Raw genomic sequence first — 7,557 nt, forward strand, 5'->3', positions numbered from 1 at the left:
CTCAGCCCAGCCTGCACCCTCTCACAATCTGGGACCTTTCAGACATCCCTCTCACAATCCAGGACCACTGGCTCCTAACCATTCACCTGCCTGCCTGATTTTACCCCTAAAACTCAAGCTTCTTTTTTTATTTTTAACATTTATATTTCTTCTTTATTTTTTTTTTAAATTCAAGCTTCTTGAGAACATGAGGCATTTAACATTATTCCATATTCCTTACAGAGAGCTAAGCATGGTAAACACAGCAAATACTTAATACTTATGGGCTTCTATACAAACAGTTTCCAACCAGGAATTTTTTATTGTTTTATTTTTTGAATTGAGAAACATTTCCAATTCTTATTCATAAAATTAATCCAAACAGCAACAATAAATATACAGAGCCACATATCAATAACAAACCAGGAAGGAAACAAAATATTCCAGAGACATCTTGAACAATTTTAAAGGAATACACACCAGGCTAAAAACCTACAGCTAAACCATGGTTGCACAACAGGTTACGTTTATTCCTGCATTTTCTCAATAAGTTCTTCCTTATATTTGCCTTTCTCTTTTCCAACTTGTTGAGATTTGGCTTTGCGTTCAAGAATTTTTTTCCGATCTTTGTCCAGTTTTAGCCTGGTGATAACCACCTTGCTGGGGTGAATGCCCACGTGGACAGTTGTGCCGTTAGCCTTCTCACACTGCACCCGCTCGATGTAGATGACATGTTTCTTTCTGTGCACCTGTACTACCTTGCCGACTTGCTGACCTTTGTAGTGTCCTCGAACCACCTGGACCTTGTCGTCCTTGTGGATGGGCATGGAGAGCAGACATTGTACTTCTGGGCAGCTCCTTGGAGAGCGGGGAAGGCATGATCTTGTGGTGCATGTGCAAGGGGGCATTGAAGTGGCTTTTGTGGTTTTTGCTGCGGTCTGAGGTCACAAAGGGGTTGAACTTCATGGTGACCATTTGGCGCCAGAAGTGCTCCCCAACCAGGAATGTTTTAATAGGCAGTCTCCAAAAACATGAACGGGAAAACCTAAAAGTAGAGTGCTCAGATTTCAGGCATCAGGTGCTATTAGCAGGATTTCTATCCCAATTAAACTCTAATTCTGAGCTCTCAGCAGTCTGGACAAACTGCCCTTCACTATCTCCAAAGTTTCTTATTCGTCACTATCCCATTTTCCTCCGCTTCAAAACAAGGTAACAAATGAAACCTTTAATTCTGATCTTCCTCACGCAAGGGAACAGCAAACCTCAATCGAAATAATTTCCTGCCAGAAGTCACGTCCAAATACTGCAAGACAGGACTATAGGGCTGACTATGTACTTGCACGTAACGGGCTACCACGTTCTAGTGGTAGGCACCCAGGCATCCTCCACAAACCCACAATCCTCTGGCCGCATACTTTCGGTTTTTCTAGCTCCACCTTAAGTGGTGTTTCCTTCGGTTGCATTGCAACATCCAGGGCCTCTAGTTGGAGAGGATTTTTCTGTTCTTTGATATTGATAGCTGTTTACTATTTGGAATCAGCGAAGTTTCGGGAGTACTGCCACTGCCATGAACATATCGGTCCCAAGTGCACTCATAAAACAACCTCCCACTCAGTCCATGGCTGTTGCCGTCCCGGTTCGCAATGAGAAAGGTACTGTGCTGAGCCGTTTTCCACTCAGATCTTCCTCTTCCTTCCCCAGCACACTCCAAACCTACTCCAGGCCGACCACCACAATGCCACAGACCCTTAAGACCTTCCCCCCTATTTTTTCGACTTTCCCTCATCAAACTCGCACCCTATCGCATTGCCTAGAGGCGCCCCTAATCTCTCCCTGGGGGGTGGGCCAGCCTGGGTGAGGGGCCATGGTGTTCTGGTCTCTGTTCATTCTGGTCGTTCCACCGTTTCAGTTGCTGGGTTTTTATTATATAGGATAGTGACAGAGAACAGAAATAATCAGGAAAACATTTACATAGGCAATTCACCTAAGGGGAAAAAATACCTGTTAAAAGCCTGGGAAAATTCAAGTGCACAAAATTCATGCACAGGTGGGGGGTGGGGTCCCTCAGCCCAGCCTGCACCCTCTCCAATCCGGGACATCCCTCTCGCAATCTGGGATAGCTGGCTCCTAACTGCTTGCCTGCCTGTCTGCCTGACCACCCCTAACCGCCTCTGCCTGCCAGCCTGATGGCCCTAACTGCCCTCCCCTGCCGACCTGATTGCCCCTAACCACCTCTGCCTCAGCCCCTGCCACTGTGGCTTTTGTCTGGAAGACATCCGGTCTAATTAGCATATTACCCTTTTATTAGTATAGATATATATAAAATTCATAATAACTCAATCCAGATTTATTTCAACATCTTAACCTTTAATCACAGACACTTTAAAATAATTTCACTTTTTTGTTGAAAAATGTAATAGGGTAATTAATAAAAAACTCTGAAGTATAAAATGTATTATTACAATAGGACATAATTCTATGGGAAAGTAGAATTGAAATACAATTTCAAAGAGAAAAAGGAGCAATTTGAAATGTATGGTCATTAAAATAAGGAATTGTAATTTTTTAAAAAGGTGATGATTAAATAAGCAATGTTATAGTTTTATTTTAAAATTGCAATATTTATAACATACCAGACTGGATATTTCATCTTTTGCAACAACTTAAAACCTATGATAAAATTTTTTAGATGCCAGTCTAAAAAATGTGCAATGATTTGAATAGTATGTCAAAATTACTATGACATATTGAAGATGACTGATTTATAATGTGTGTGTGTAATTATTCCATGGAGTCAACTTTTTAAGTCCATGGAAATATGGAGAATGTTAAGTCTTATTTTTCTAGATCTTTTTTTTCCTATGGGAGGGATCCCCAGTCTTTTCCTAGTGTTGTGGACTGAATTGGTTCTGTTACAGAATTTATCAGGCAACCAAAAAATACACAGGAGTACTTGGAGGTCCAGAATAAACCCATTTATTTTCAGACTAGAGGCCCAGTGCACAAAATTTGTGCACTGGTCGGGGGGTGTCCCTCAGCCCAGCCTTCACCCTCTCCAATCTGGGACCCCTCGGGGGACATTCCTCAAACAATCTGGGACTGCTGGCTCCCAACTGCTTGCCTGCCTGCCTGATTGCCCCTAACCACTCCCCTGCCAGCCTGATCGACAACTAACTGCTCCACTACTGGCCCAATCATCCCCAACTTCCCTCCCCTGCCAGCCTGGTCACCCCCAACTGCCCTCCCCTGAAGGCCTGGTCGCCCCCAACTGCCCTCCCCTGCCAGCCATCTTGTGGCGGCCATCTTTTGATGACATGGGCACAGCCATCTTATGACCACATGGGGGTGGCCATCTTGTGCGAGGGTGTGATGGTCAATTTGCATATTACCTCTTTATTATATAGGATGTTTCACATGTACTAGTACAGTGACTGAGGGGTCAGTTCTCCAAATCCTGAGTAAGCCAATATGGAGGAAGCTTTCCCTTTATACCCTTTGGTTTCTTTGTTTTTTATCTGTTTCCTAACTACCAGGCTTTTGTGGTGGCTTCCTCAGCCCCTCCTGAGTCAGTTAGAATGGGGAAGTTGGATTGTATCTAACTGCCTGGTCTGGGTGCTGCTAGTGACCTCCCCTCCAGCTAAGCTGTTACATCCTTTTTTTATGGCCCTCTTGTAAATCAGGAGCAATCAGGAAAATGGGTCCCACCAGGCCAGATTGTGGAGAAAGGGGCAGTGACTTAATCATAGGCTACCAAGAATGTACATTAGGTTACTGGCACAGATTCAGATTGCCAGCCCCCTTCCCCCAAAATGTCCCATTTTCCCCATCAGTTCCTCTAAAATTCATTTCTTGAAGCCCTAAGCCCCAGTGTGAGAGTGTTTGGAGACAGAGCCTTTAGGGGGGTAATTAAGGTTAAAGGATGTCATAAAGGTGGGACCAGATGTGAGGACAGAGGTCCTTATATGAAGAGAAAGAGATACCAGAAATACCTCCCCCCTCTCTTGCGAGTGCATTCAGAGGAAAGGCTATGTGAGGACACAGCGAGAAGACAGCCATCTGCACGACAGGAAGAGAGTTCTCACCGGGAACCAACCCACCAGCACCTTGAGCTGGGACTCCAGCCCAGAACTCTGAGAAATAACTGTCTATTGTTTAAGCCCCCAGTCTATGGTGTTTGTCACAGTAGCCCTAGCAAACTAATACACCTGGGAAGGGTCCTTTACATGATCGCTTGGAAGCTGCTGATGGGTATAGGTGAGGCAGGGTTATTAATTAGGCTTCAAGATCAAGATTAGCAACAGCCCAGTGGCGAGACTGCTGGCAAATATACAATGACTTCTGCATCATAAGTTTTTGGTTAAATGCACTGAGCACTCCGAGAGCTCATGGTAGGCAGGATTGCTGGAGAAAATGTCATAGAGAACATGAGCTGGGCAGTAAAAGACAGACGAGCTCTAGGGTGCATTCAGGAGAGAGAGACAGTGTGAGCAGCAGTTCAGTGGAGGAGAGGCCATGATCTTGCCAACGACAGTGAGTGGACCTTGGGCCTGGGGCAGACCGTTCAGCTGAGGAGCGAGGGACTCGTCTCTGACCCAAGTCTCACCAGCACGGTTAGGTTGCAGGGTCCTCAGTGGCTTTGGACAAGGACCCCCTGACTGACTGTCTTTATCCACCTGCCCAGAACCTCTGCTCCTCTCATTTCCATCTTGGTACTGAGGTGATCACACCCTCCCATGATTTTATCACCTCTGCACACCCTTTCTTTCTGTATTTAGAAATATTCAGCATCATCAGTGGCTGCCCACTTTCTCAAACTCCACCCTGCAAGCCCGTCATTCAGCCGTCCCCTCAGCCCCTTCATGGACATCGCACAGCCTGTGAAAACTCTAAATAAACACCGAATTGTAAACTTTAAGTGGTGAATTTTATGTTATATGAATTATATCTTGAAAAATTAGATGATATTGAAGAAAATCATCCCTATGAAACACAGAGCTAGGAAATAGAATAAAGTACTGGATAATTATTGTTCCATGTAGATTAAATTTTAATGTTTAGACAATTTGATGTAAATAAGTTTTATTATATTTGTTTTAATGTAAAAAAGAAACCATTGGTAAATGATTGAATAATAATAGTGGGAGTACCAAGAAATGAAAGGAATGAGAGTCTGAGTGAGAGGAAGAGGGTGGAACCATGGGAGGGAGAGGGGAGGGAGCGGGAGGGAGATCTATCTGGCTAGAGAATAAATGCTGGCTGAAAGAACAGAGTTTCACATTTTGGGTTAGGGTAAACAGGAAATTAACAGCAATTGCTTGCATTAACATTTGAACAAATTTTTACACTGCTGTGCATGCTAATGTAGCCAATTTTAAAGATTAAACCATCTTGTTTGGGATAGGAGCTTGAAAATGGAATGATGAAGAAATTCTGAAAACATATGCTGATGTTAGTTTTTATAGGCAGTGTTTGAATTAGCATTTTAATCTCCTGACACACGTCTTTAGGATGGATAAAGCCTGTGCTTCTGGATAAAGGATATTTTACCCCTGGTCAGGGGTTCTCAAACTCTTACTCTCTCCACCTCATTTGGGAGTTCCTAGACCTTTCATTTTCTACAGTGGGCTTCTTCCCAAAGCAGTCGCCACCACCTCACAAGGGGCACGTAGCTTGGCCATTTTACCAAAGGGAAGAGTGATGTTAATAGGGGACTTTGGACTGGAAATGCACAGTATTCCCCTGGGCAGGATGGCTTCCCCGGCTCTTGTCCAGTGGAGTCAAAGAATGAAACCATGGATGAAAGGTGGTATAGCAGGTGGAAATTTATTGAAGAACAAGTACAGACTCCCACGTGGGGAGGGGGAAAGAGTCCCACAGAGTCCCTTTTCCCTACAGTTTTTAAAGGCTGCAGATCTGTGTGCCTTTGTATCCCCTATGATTGGTCCCTACCCCCTTCTGATTTGGTCACTATAGCAACTCCTGAGCTCAAAGGTCCAACCTCACATGGGACATGAAGGCTCTCCTCCCCTCCTTCCTTGTGGTTTCTCTATTCCTTCTGGGCTTTCTTCCTCCTTCCCTTTATTCTGTAAATATGTGCCTTTTGCTACTCCCAACTCCCTTATCTTATGGAAATGTAACTTCTGCAGCTCCCAGCTCCCTTGTCTTATGAAAATGTACCCTTTTGCAACTCTGTAGCCCTGTGTTTTTCTTCCGTAGACCTCTTAATTTTTAAAATTTCCTAAACCTGCCTTTTTCACCCCCAAACTTCCTATTTTACCCAAAAAACTCCTTTCAATGTCATCTTAAGAATTTTCCATTGGTTCTCCCCAACCAAACAGAAATGTGAGGGTGAGTGGGAACATGCTTACAAAGTTGGGACTAAAAACACATCTATGGTGTAGTGATTATAATCCCTTAGTAAACACACACACACACACACAAAGGCAAGCAAAGAGTTAATACCTGCTGAAATAACAGAATTTTTTTAGCTTAAAAGATTTGAGAAAACTTTATAAACCCTCGTCAGAAAAAGTCTTCAGGGTCTCGGGCTAGACGGAGTAATTTTAGACTCTACAACAAAACCATGATTCAAAGAAGGAAAAATTGATAAATTGGACTTTGTCAAAATTAAAAGCGTTTGCTTATGAAAAGAGTAGCTAGAGTTTGAGAGAAAATATTTGCAAACCACATATTTGACAAAGGATTTATACTTAAAATATATAAAGAATTCTACAACTTCAATGGTTAAAAAAAATACCCAATTAGGAAGAAAAAAAAAAAGACATGGAGAGACATTTCACTGAAGAAGATACACAGATGGAAAATAAACACACGAAAATATGTTCAACATCATTAGCCATTAGAAAAATGCAAACTTAAGGAAGAAACATCAGATAAACTCAAGCTGAGAGACATGCTGAAATAACTGGCCTGTAATCTTCAGAAATGTCAAGGTCACACACACACAAAAAAAATACAGAAAAACTTCCTGAATAACCAACAGAAAACTCGCAGGAGAGAACCTTGATACCCGAGGACCGAAAATGGAGACCGCATAGAGACTCTTTTTATATATATTTTTTTAAAAAAATGCAAACGTAACCCACAGGGAGGTCACTGTACCCCATCAGAGTAACTGAAATGAAATATAGCAACAACAGGAAGTGCTGCTGAGGATGTGGAGACACTGGATCACTCAGTGGCAGTGGGGATATAAAGTGGTTCAATTACTCTGGAAAAGTTTGGCAGCGCCTTTAAAAACTAAACATGCAACTATCATATAACCCAGCAATTTCACTCCGGGACATTTATCACAAAGAAATGAAAACTCTGTTCATGCAGAAACCTCTACACTAACGTTTTCAGTAGCTTCATTTGAAACATCTCACAAAGGAAATTTAAAAGGTTGTTGGGATCCTAACAGTCTTTGGGCATTCAACACTAACTCTCTGATAGAAGGATAAACAAGATGACAGTTAAGAGAATGGAGTGAGACAGGCAGTCAAAATGGTGAGACTGGGTCATTCAAGGTCATTGGGCCACCATGGAAACATGGATACCTTGTCCTAGCTAGTTTGG

At 42.9% G+C, this 7,557-nt stretch overlaps 1 pseudogene; it reads right to left on the reverse strand.

The window, feature by feature from the left end:
* Nucleotides 1-357: 357 nt before the first annotated feature.
* On the reverse strand, nt 358-945 carry LOC102253601 (annotated as a pseudogene).
* Nucleotides 946-7,557: the final 6,612 nt, after the last annotated feature.

The sequence above is a fragment of the Myotis brandtii genome, unplaced genomic scaffold, assembly GCF_000412655.1.
Source record: "Myotis brandtii unplaced genomic scaffold, ASM41265v1 scaffold398, whole genome shotgun sequence".
NCBI lineage: Eukaryota > Metazoa > Chordata > Mammalia > Chiroptera > Vespertilionidae > Myotis > Myotis brandtii.